Genomic DNA, 12,603 nt, shown 5'->3' with positions numbered 1-12,603 from the left:
TTCTTCCCCACTCTTGCTAGTGGTCTGAAATGTGAACAGCAGTAGCAGCTGACACAAGCAAGCAGGCTGCCTGCTGGGTCCCAGTCAGCTTTATTTATTTATTTATTTATTTATTTACTTACTTACTTACTTATGATAGTCACACAGAGAGAGAGAGAGGCAGAGACACAGGCAGAGGAAGAAGCAGGCTCCATGCCCGACGTGGGATTCGATCCTGGGTCTCTAGGATCACGCCCTGGGCCTAAGGCAGGCGCCAAACTGCTGCGCCACCCAGGGATCCCCCCATTCAGCTTTGGATCATTGCAAATCAAGGGGCTGCCCTGGAGCTAGTTACACGGACACAACAGGCTGTGGCTGGTGGACCACTGCTGGATGAGAATGGAGGCGTTTTTGCTTTTTTTTTTTAAAGATTTTTATGGGGGATCCCTAGGTGGCTCGGAGGTTTACCGCCTGCCTTCAGCCCAGGGCATAGTCCTGGAGGCCTGGGATTGAGTCCCACATGGGGCTCCCTATGTGGAGCCTGCTTCTCCCTCTGCCTGTGTCTCTGCCTCTCTCTCTCTGCGTCTCTCATGAATAAATAAATAAAATCTTAAAAAAAAAATTTATGTTTTTTTTTCTTCATTTGAGAGAGAACATGAGAGCACAAGCAGGGAGAGTGGCAGGCAGAGGGAGACGCAGGCTCCCTGCTGAGCAGGGAGCCGGATGTGGGGCTCGAACTCAGGACCCCAGGATCCCAGGATCATGACCAGAGCCAAAGGCAGATGCTTTACTGACTGAGGCACCCAGCTGCCCCATGAATGGACGGCTTTTTTTTTTTTTTTTTTAGAAAGTATTTTTTTAAACTTTTTTTTTTTTTAATTTTTATTTATTTATGATAGTCACAGAGAGAGAGAGAGAGGCAGAGACACAGGCAGAGGGAGAAGCAGGCTCCATGCACCGGGAGCCCGACGTGGGATTCAATCCCGGGTCCCCAGGATCACGCCCTGGGCCAAAGGCAGGCGCCAAACCGCTGCGCCACCCAGGGATCCCGGATGGACGGCTTTTAAGTGTTCCTAGCAACTCTCTCTTATGAACACAGCAGAAGCAGCCAGGATGGAATCCCCATTTTGTGCCTCCTCTTTATCCTCCTGTCCTTCCAGCTGTCAGGCTGATGACCTTGGAGTCACCTTGACTCCTATTGCTTTCACATTTTTCATCAGATCTGTGAGCAAACCCACTGGCCCTGGTTTGAGAACAAATGTGTCATCTCACCACTGTTGACCGTCTCCACCGATACTGTGCTAGACCCAGCTGCCATTACATCGGGGCTCCCGAAGCGGCCTCCTCGCTGGCTTTGCTGCCTCTGCCCTGCCTTCTTCTGCTTGCTGTTCAACACGGTAGGCAGAGGGAGCCTTTAGACAGATTTAGGACGAATCACATAACTCCTCAATTCTTCTCTGAGTTCTCCAGATCTTCATCCTGTTCAGAGTAAAGTCTTTCCCCTAGTTTGTCACCCCCATGGCTTCTCTAAATTGATCTGCCACTCTCCCTGGCTTTCTGTGCTTAGGCCACACGGGCCTCCTTCCTGTTCCTGGAGCACACCTTCTGCCTGTAATGTTGTTCCCCAGATAGCCACGTGGGATCTCCTTTCACACCCTTCAAATTTCTGCCCAAATGTGTCCTTCTCAGTGAGACCTGATGACCCTATTTAAAACTGCAGCTATGTATTTAAAACTATGTATTAGGTTTGCTATAGGTTTTTTGGGGGAGGGGGGTAGGTTCTTTTTTATTAGGCTAAGGAAGTTTCTATTCCTAGTTTGCTGAAAGTTTAAAAAATGGACACATTGGGAATCCCGGGTGGCTTAGTGGTTTAGCACTGCCTTCAGCCCAGGGCCTGATCCTAGAGACCCGGGATCCAGTCCCACATCGGGGTCCCTGCATGGAGCCTGCTTCTCCCTCTGCCTCTGCCTTTCTCTCTCTCTCTGTGTCTCTCATGAATAAATAAATACAATCTTAAAAAAAATGGACACATTGAATTTCATTGTGTTTTTTTTCCCTTCTGTCTGCTGAGGTCATCATGCCTCCTTCAATATGTTAATGTGGTTAACTGCATTAATATATTTTCTAATATTAAACCAGCCTTGCATTTCTGGAATACCCAAGTGGCCTAAAAGGGGGAATACAAGCAGAGCATGGCAATCTTGCTGAGTTGAGGAGACAGATACAGGCATTTAGAGAGGCTGAAGCAGTTGGAATTTGCAGAACAGAGTACCAGAGAGGAGGATCCTATCTAGAGAAAGGGTTCTAAAAATCTGGACACTGTTACTGAATATTAAGTCACAAATGCACAGGGCAAAACTCCATGAAGCTGGTCAAAGGACAACTGAAGAACTGTAAACTGAACAATGCCTGGGTGATACTTGAGTTCCAAACAGCTAGAGTGGAGAATTGCCACTGGACACATGGGCATTCACTGAGACCCCAGAAGGATCAGCCTCATTAGCTGAGCTGAACTATTTCTACAGGAAAGGCTATGAAAGATCTGCCAAAACAAAGCTTAAAAACATACTTTGGGAGAATTAATCTAATCTGCAAATAACCTAACTTCCTCTTAGAATAAAGTCTGATACTCTTGAAAAAAGAGCAAAACACTCCAGCACTCAACAATGTACAATTCACAACATCCAGCATCCAATAAAAAATTACTTGACAGAGGATAGGCAGTCAAATGTGATCCATAATCTGGAGCAAAATCAGTCAATAGAAACAGAGTCAGAAATGACAGAGATGATATTAACAGACAAGGACTTTATTTTTTTATTTTTTATTTTTTAAAATTTTTTTAAATTTATTTATGATAGAGAGAGAGAGAGAGAGAGAGAGAGGCAGAGACATAGGCAGAGGGAGAAGCAGGCTCCATGCACCGGGAGCCTGATGTGGGATTCGATTCCGGGTCTCCAGGATCGCGCCCTGGGCCAAAGGCAGGCACTAAACCGCTGCGCCACCCAGGGATCCCGACAAGGACTTTATTTATATTTATTTATTTTAATGTTTTATTTACTTACTTAAATTTATTTTATCTTTTTAAAAGATTTTATTTATTCATGAAAGACACACAGAAAGGCAGAGACGCAGGCAGAGGGAGAATCAGGCTCCATGCAGGGAGCCCGATGCAGGACTCGATCCTGGGACTCTAGGATCACGCCCTGAGCCAAAGACAGGCGCCAAACCGCTGAGCCACCCAGGGATCCCCTACTTACTTAAATTTAAATTCAATTAATTAACATATAGAGTATTATTAGTTTCAGAGGTAGAGTTCAGTGATTCATCAGTCTTATATAACACCCAGTGTTCATTACATCCTGTGCCTTCCTTTATGCCTATCACCCAGTTACCCCATCCCTCTATGCCCCTCCCCTCCAGCAACCCTCAGTTTGTTTCCTATGATTAACAGTCTCTTATGGTTCAGACAAGGATTTTAAAATACTTATTGTAAATATGCTCAAAGGCTTAAAAGAAAGTGTAAAATATTTTTAAAAACCCAAATGGTCCTTGTGTCATTGAAAATTTCAATATGTGAAATGAAAATTTCACCAGGTGGAATTAATAGTAGATTGGACTCTGCAGAAGAAAGATCAGTGAACTTGAAAACTTAGTAATAGATACTACCCACACTAAATCACAGATTAAAAAAAAAGAAGAAAACGACACCAGATCCTCTCTGACCTGTGGGACAATGTTGAGCAGCAAGTATATGTGTGACTGTGTATAATGGAAGTTCCAGAAAGAAGGTCAGGAAAGAAATAGATCTGAAGAAATAATGGCCAAAGTTTTTTCCACATTTGATGAAAGCTGTATAGATAGTTATTTTTTTTTAAGATTTTATTTATTTATTCGTAGAGATGCAGAGAGAGAGAGAGAGAGAGAGAGAGAGAGAGAGAGGCAGAGACACAGGCAGAGGGAGAAGCAGGCTCCACGCAGAGAGCCTGACGCGAGACTCGATCCAGGGTCTCCAGATCACGCCCCGGGCTGCAGGCGGCGCTAAACCGCTGCGCCACCGGGACTGCCCTGTATAGATAGTTATAAACAGATCTAAGACACCCAAAGAATCCCAAGCAGAATAACATAAAACCAAACCAAGACACATTATAACCAAATTGCCGAAAACCAGTGATAATGAAAAAAATCCTTAAATTTCAAAAAAAGATACATTAAATAAAGAACAAAGGTTAGAATTACCAGATTTTTTATCATAAACAATGTAAGCCAGAAGACATCAGAACATCTTTAAAGCACTGAAAGAAAAAATGATCAATCTGCAATTCCGTATCTAGTGAAATTATTATTATTTTTGAAAGATTTTATTTATTTATTCCTGAGAGACAGAGAGAGAGGCAGAGACACAGACAGAGGGAGAAGCAGGCTCCCTGTGGGGACACTGATGTGGGACTTGATACCAGCACCCTGGGATCACGACATGACCTGAACTACGGGCAGATGCTCAACCATTGAGCCACCCAGGTGCCCAGTGAAATTATTTTTTAAAAAACATTTTCAAATACTTAGAAGCTGGGAGAATTTGTTCCCTATAGATATAGATATTTATTTGTTCCCTATAGATATGCACTATCAGAAATATATGGAATGTTCTTTGGGCAAAAGGAAATGATACCAGGTGGAAACTTAGATGTATGTAGAGAAAGGAAGACCACTGGAATAGGAAATGGAGATTTTTCTCATTAAAAATTTTTCTTTAAAAGATAATTGACTATAGCAAAAAAAATATTGTATTGTGGAGTTTATAACATATGTAGACATACAATGTGTGGCAGCAATATGGACAGCCCGGGTGGCTCAGCGGTTTAGCACCTCCTTCAGCCCAGGGCATGATCCTGGAGACCCAGGGTTGAGTCCCACGCGGGCTCCCTGCATGGATCCTGCTTCTCCCTCTGCCTCTGTCTCTGTCTCTCTCTGTCTGTCTTTCATGAATAAATAAATAAAATCTTTTTAAAAAAAATGTGTGGCAGCAATAGCATGAAGGTTTAGAGAGGAGAATCAACAAAACAACTTTTCCTCAGCTCTTTTGCAAGTGGGTTGGCCATATGACTATCCTGGCCAGGGAAATGGGAGCAGAAGTGCTGTGTGCATGCCCTTCTATTCCCTCTTCCTCCTTCCTGTCGGGAGCTCCAGAAACTACCCTACACAGAAGGGTGACCTTCAGATATTGGACAGTGACTTTTCCTTTGTTGGACAACAAAAAGAGCAACAGGATCTAAGGAGCCTGGTTCTCCGACTCCATGGATTGCTAGACCAGCCCTTCACTGAGCCTTCTGGACATATCTCAGTGAGAATATATTAAGCCACTGTTATCTGGAGATTTTCTCTAATCTTGAATCCAATTCTAATATGATTTGTTTGTTTGTTTTATTCATGAGAGACACACAGAGAGAGGTAGAGCCATAGGCAGAGGGAAAAGCAGGCTCCTTGCTGGGAGCCCAATGCAGGACTCGATCCCAGGACCCTGGAATCATGCCCTGAACCAACGGCAGACTCTCAACCACTGAGCCACTCAGGTGCTCATGATTAGCTATTTGAAAGAGTATCAGTTGGTAAGTCTCGGACAAGACAATCTAGAAAAAGAAGACACAAATAAATACTATGAAGATTTTAGAAGGGGACATAACCATAAATGCACCGGAGAGTATAAAGATAAACGATTATGAAAAACCTACTGATAATTTTCACTTTCAGAAAAAAAAGAACAAATCTCTAGAAAAAAAAATCCCTAAGTCAAGAAAAAGCAGACTTGAGACAGATACTTGTACTCTGATGTTTGTAACAGCATCATTCACAAAAGCAAAAAGGTGGAAATGATGCAAATGTCCATTGATGGATGAATGAGTGTGGTACAGACATATGATGGAACATTCGTCAGCCTTAAGAAGGAATGAAATTCTGACATTTGGTACAACATCAATGGACCTTGAGAACATTATGCTGAGTGAAATAAGCCAGACACAAAAGGACAAATATTGCATGATTCCTCTTTTTTTTTATAGATTTTATTTTATTTTTTTTAAGATTTTATTTATTTATTCATAGGGACACAGCTAGAGAGAGAGAGGCAGAGACACAGGCAGAGGGAGAAGCAGGCACCATGCAGGGAGCCCGATGTGGGACTCGATCCCAGGTCTCCAGGATCACACCCCGGGCTGCAGGCAGCGCCAAACCGCTGTGCCACTGGGGCTGTCCTGCATGATTCCTCTTATATGAAATGGCGGAATGGTCAGATTTGTAGAGATAGGAGTAGAATAGAGGTTATGGGGGGACAGGAGACAGAGAGGAAACGAGAGTGCTTAAGACAGAGGTTCAAGTTGGAAAAATGTAGAGTTCTGGAAACGGATGGTGGTGATGCCTGCACAACAGTACAGATGTACTTAATGCCACTGAACTATATGCCTAAAAATGGTTAAAATGGTAAAGTTCATGTCATATGTATTTTGTCAGAATATATATATTTTTTGGTGTTTTTAGGTATCATGGAACAGGAGGATTTTTCAGTACATTCAGGCCTCCACATTGCTAGAAATGGAACACTGGCTCTGACACTCTAAAGCTTCTAGCTTAATGACTTGTGCTCTATACTTGTCCTTTTTGGCATTTGCATAACTGAAATAATGGGTACAAATATGTAATATTATAGTAACCAGCTATTAGATATTTCTTTCTTTCTTCTTTCTTTCTTTCTTTTTCTTTCTTTCTTTCTTTCTTTCTTTCTTTCTTTCTTTCTTTCTTTCTTTCTTTCTTTCTTTCTTTTTTTTAGATTTCTTATTTTTTAAAGTAATCTCTACACCCAATGTGGGGCTTGAACTCACAACCCCAAGATCAGGAATTGCATGTGCTACTGACTGAGCCACCGGGCACCCCAGCCACCAGTTGTTAGGAGGATGGGACATAACTTCTGTTCCAAGCGGGAAGCCGGTTGATAAAGCAGAGGAGCCCCTGGAACTCAGCGGCTGACCCTTGTCCCCAGGGCTTCTCCTGGAAGGTGAGGCCCTCTCAGCTGCCCTGCGTGCTCCCGGGGAACCAGGTCCAGTGTCAGAGCTGTGCTGGAGATGACGCCTGTTTGGCGCTGGGCTGTGAGCTGGGCTCCTGGGTGGAACCTGCTCCCACCGCCTGCCTTCCGGGCGATGTCTGCAGGATGCCGTTTCTCCACCACGGCCTCCACCTGCAGAACAACCTGAGCCTCAGCAGGGCACCAGGAATCCGCTTGGCGGCACCCCAGATTCCGCGGGGAGCCTCTGCAGACCCCCCACCCCCTGCATACACACCTTCCCCACCTCCTGGGGCACGTCCACCTTGGGGCTGAGCAGTGCCGCTAGCAGCCAAGGACGTGTCTGCGTTTGTGAGTGACGTTGGGCCCGGATGAGAGGTAGGTTTCTTCTTCACCCCAAGCGCATTTTTGCCACTACCCTGGCTCCCCCTGCGGAAGCAGTCACCCCCGGGAGGGCGGCCGATGGGCTCTGCGCGGTGCTCCCTGCAAGGGCTGCTCCGGCGCCCGCGTCGGCCTCGCAGCTCTTCCCAAGGCTTCGGAGCTCGTGTCCACAGGGCCCCGCCGTGTCTTCCTTGGCTGCTGTCCCCGTGCACGGCTGCCCAGCTGGCCCGCAGCCCCCGGGCACCACCCCTCCTTGCTCCCCTTCCCCCCCACCCATCGTACCCCGTTTCCTTGCTTGCCGGGAGCAGATGGTGGGGCTGTCAAAGGCAACCACAGTTCGCAACTGCATGTGGCCCGAGGCAGCCCCCCGCACAGCCGCCTTGGCAGCCGGCCCGCTCCTGCGCCACCACCTCCCTGCCTGGGCCCGGGTGAGGCCACATCTCCCACACATGCACGGTGCTGTGACCGCAGCCTCAGCCGATAAGGGATCAGCAGGGAGCGCAGCTCTGGGCTGAGCTGTCAGATGAGGCTGGCCCCGCACACCCCGCCCTCGCAGGGCCTGTGGCCTGGTGCAGCAGAGACCCCGACCACAGCCTCCCCTCCTGGGCTCTTTAGGCTGCCCCGGCTGGCTCTCGAGGATTTTCTCTCCTCCAGGCTCCCTGAGTCTCAGAGGCGCTGATTGTGCCCTGCCTGGCCCTGGGCTTGCCGCTCGCTGCTCTGGGAACCAGCACACTGGCCCTGTCCCCAGTTCTCCGATGACAGGCCCCACTGCCTGCTTGTCTGAGGTCTGCCGTCCTAGGCCTGTGGCAGGGGCAGCTACCCCGGCCCCTGGCCCCACTGAACAACAGGTGGTGCTGCAGCCCAAACCTGCCTCGTGTGTGCCAGGAACCCAGTACAAAAGGGGGGTGGACGGGAGGAGACTGAATGCAGCCAAGTTAGAAGGTGGTCTTTGGGGACACTCCTGAGTTCAAATCCCCCCCCCCCCCCCGTAATTGGCTAAACCTTGGTTTCATCAAGGGGTGGTTGAGGATGAAATGAGGCAGTAAGTGGACATCGCAAACCCAGAGCAAGTGCGACCACAGTGGTAATTACTGCTCTCAGGGTGGGCAGAGACAATAGCGAGCTAGACTCACTGCTTTTTTTTTTCTTTAAGATTCTATTTATGGGGATGCCTGGGTGGCTCAGCGGTTGAGCGCCTGCCTTCGGCTCAGGGTGTGATCTCGAGTCCCTGGATCGAGTCCCGCGTCAGGCTCCCTGCATGGGGAGCATTTGTTCATGAGAGACACAAACACACACACACAGAGAGAGAGAGAGATAGAGAGGCACAGACACAGGCAGAGGGAGAAGCAGGTCCCTTCCCCCCTTCCACCGGAAAGCCGGATGTGGGACTCCATCCCTGGACTCTGGGATCATGCCCTGGGCAGAAGGCAGACGCTCAACCGCTGAGCCACCCAGGTGTTGTGAGACCCACTTCTGTTAAGGAATGGCTCTGTGACCTCCAGGACCAGACCCAGCCTTGGTGCCTGCCTGTCCCGGGGGCTGTTTGTCTTGTCCCCCTGGACATCCCCGTACTATTCTGAGGATCAAAGGAAGGAGAACCGGGACAAGCCTCTTGCAAACTGTAAAGTATTTCCATAAACCCAAGATGTTTGTATTACGATGTGCATGGTCCCCACGTGCTTATACCCTTATGTCTTTGAATGTGCCTTTCAGTCACTCAAGATGGGGGGAAAGGTGGTTTCCTACCTTTTCATGTTGCCAGGCTTTGAAATGTGTTTAAGCGTGGTGCCCAGACAGGCTCCAATTAAACCGTGAGTGCACCTTCCCTGCTCAGCGGCCTGCGATTTTGCAGCTGAGTCTTTGTTTTGCAAGGCTTCCTGTCTCTCCTTCTGTGACTGCCAATGGCTTCTAGGGGCAGGTGCAGGGAGAGGGAGACAGCTCAGGCTGGGGGCCCTCAGACCCTGCAGCCTTGCTGCCTGGGTACTAGCCCTTCCTGCAACCCATTTCCTCCTCCCAGGAGTGGAGAGCCTTCAAGGAGCGATCCACACATCTGATTTTAAGTTGTGCTGTGGCTGACAACACAAGCAGGTCCCAATTGCTAGGTAAGCACATAGAGGGTCAACTTCTCAGTTTTGGGGGAGAGGGCAAAAAGTCCCATCTTTCCTTGGGGCCATTCCTGCAGTGAATCCCTTCTCAAGAACGCAATCTTCCTGTCCCTAAATATCCTTGGCTGGAGAGGTACAAAATGGATAATTGCACAAGGTATGTGTGGAGGGGATAGAGCCACGGAAACGATTGGGCAGAGGAAGTGGAAAATTTGAAAGATTCGTCATTCTTTTTATTTCACTTGCATATTCATAGACTTATGAACTATTATTATTATTATCATTATTAATTGTGGTGTGATACATCTAAAAAATGCACCGTCTGTAGCTAGGGCTGCCCTAACCAAGTACCACAGACCAGGCAACTTGAACAATAGAAATTATTTTCTCTCCAGAGGTCTGAGATCAAGTTGGCAGGATTGGTTTGTTCCAAAGACCCCCTCTGGGGCTCGTGGACAGTTTTTTCTTGTGTTTCTTCACATCATCTTTCTCTGTACATGTAAGGGTCCAAATTCCCCCCTTTTAGGGGGACACCAGTGATCCTGGGTTAGAGCCCACCCTCATGACCTCAATTTAACTGAATCACCTCTTCCAAGAACTTGTTTCCAATGCCATCTCATTCTAAGGTACTGGGGGTTTGGACGTTAACATATGAATTTGGTGGTAGAGGGTATGATCTAGCCTGTAAGATGATACAAATTGCCCACCACACCTACTCACTGCCAGCACGAGGGCCAGAGAGAAACCAGCTTGCGGCCCGCCCCCTCCCCGGCTCCTCCTTCTGGGCGCCCCACCTCACAGTTGCGGTTGGGCGTAAGGGAGGATGCGGATGTTGCCCAAATTATAACAGTATTCCTAGAAACTGTGAGCAATGGGACTCTGAACCAAATGGACTACTAAATGTAGTTGCATTTAGTTAAGAGCACTCTTTGGAAATATTGTAGAGTCTTCTTCTTTATTTGTATATAGAGAGTATGCAGTGGGTGGGGGGTAGGGTGGAAAGAGGCAGAAGGAGATGAAAACAAAGAGAAGCAAACTCCCTACTGAGTGTGGAGCCCGATGCAGGGCTCCATCTCACGTCCTGAGATCATAACTCTGAGATTGTGACCTGAGCTGAAATCAAGAGTCAGATACTTAACTGACTGAGCCACCCAGGCGCCCCTGTTATGGAGTCTTCTACAGGCTCTGCTGCCCACTGCACATGAGGAAAGGCTCGTCTCTCTCAAACAGTCCCAGCGCACCGTGGCATGGTGGGTTTTTATCATGACTTGTGTGAGGACTTTGTCATGAAGTACTGAAACACGAAGTATAAATGAGAACAGCAGACAGATCCAGAAAAAACTGTGCTGGTTGTATACAGCCTGGACTCAATGGTGTGGAGCTTCTCAGATAGTGAGTATTGTAGATGGTATTGGATACTTCCTCTTGGAATGTTTCTATGTTTGAAAAAAAATTATTTATTGACATTGTGGTAATACTTGTCTAGCTCACAAACTTTCTTCCTGAGCAATGTTAACGATACTTTGATATGATCGTGTGCCTAAATATACCCACGTCATCGTAACAAGTATATGGGGTTCTACCATGGTGGATACGGATGAATGCGGCTAACAATTTTCAGGTTCATCGTGCAAGTGACTGTCCTAGGAGAGCACCTGAGTCAAAGCCAGCAGCAGTCCACCAGGATCAGAACCATCCCAAATAGTGTTTTGCTAAGTGAGGGTTCAGATCCTGAATGCTCAGCTTTTCACACATTTTTGCTTCTCAGATGAGTGGCAGCCTGGCTGGAAGAGCCTTCTTTGGAAGACCTGACGAATCCAAGGAAAAATACTTGGAAGTACTGATATGGGAGGGGGTCTCCTACAAAATGACCTGACAGAACATTTGAAAGCAGTAAAGGATCGTAAGAATCACCTGGGTAGATTTGAAATGCCCTCCTGTACCCCTTCCTTTCCCCAAATAGTCACAGCAGAATTTTTAAAAAGATTTATTTATTTATTTATTTATTTTTACTTGAGAGATAGAGAGAGAAATAGCACAAGCAGAGGGAGGGGCAAAGGGAGAGGGAGATTCCTTGAGCAGACTCCCCACTGAGCGGGGAGCCCGATGCAGGGCTCGATCCTAGGACCCTGAGATCATGACCTGAGCTGAAATCAAGAGTCGGATGTTTAACTGACTGATACACTCCGGTGCCCCCATATCAGAATTTCTGAGGATGGAGTCAGATCATTAGGGTCCAAAAACATCCCAAATGGTTGGCATATGGCATATGGCAGGGCTGAGAAGCATTGTGTAAAGGGAAGCCCATGGTTGGCAACTCTGACCGCCTGCTCTGAGTTTCTAATCGGCTTTTTAGTGACTCCTCTGAACTGTGAGTGGATAGCCAAAGCTGCCCAGACATGCAAGAAAACCCTCTAACTTGAAAAATGGTAAAACAATGAAAAAAAGTGGAGACTATGCAAAAAGGCATTTTAAAAAATCAATTTTAAGTATCTTTAGAGAGATGAGAAGTTATTCCACTGGTGAAATGAGAAAAGGCTGAAATTCTTAAAATTCAGAAGACAGTATAGCCCTCGGATATTAAAACATGACAGTAGAGTTATTATCACACAAAGTTATTGAAGAAAAAAGTCAAAGAGAAAGGAAAGAAAGTCACAGAGACAGAAAATAGAGATAAGGAAAATAAGAGGAACAGACCAGGAGGTCCAGCATTCCAACAATAAGCGTTTCAGAAAGAGAACAAGGAGAACAGAAGTGAGAAATCACCAAAGACACAATTTAATAAGAATTTCCCAGAAATAATGAACATGAGTCTTTAGCTTGAGAGGGGCCAGCAAATGCCCAACACAGTGGGTGAACACAGGCCCACACTACAATCCAGCGCAGTGAAGCTTCAGAGCTACATGGAAACTTTCAGAGACAAAACAGGTTTCACACCTGGGATCAAGAGTCAGAAGGTGTCTGAACTCTCTTCTCAACACTGGAAGCCACAGGATGCTTGACGACCCTGCGGCTGTGGGCAACGTGCTGTACTCTTGGTTCACACTCTGGGTCTAAAATGGGCATAATGTCATGTAACCCAAG

Source organism: Canis lupus, chromosome 8 (assembly GCF_048164855.1).
Source record: "Canis lupus baileyi chromosome 8, mCanLup2.hap1, whole genome shotgun sequence".
Lineage (NCBI taxonomy): Eukaryota > Metazoa > Chordata > Mammalia > Carnivora > Canidae > Canis > Canis lupus.
This window is presented reverse-complemented; position numbering follows the sequence as displayed.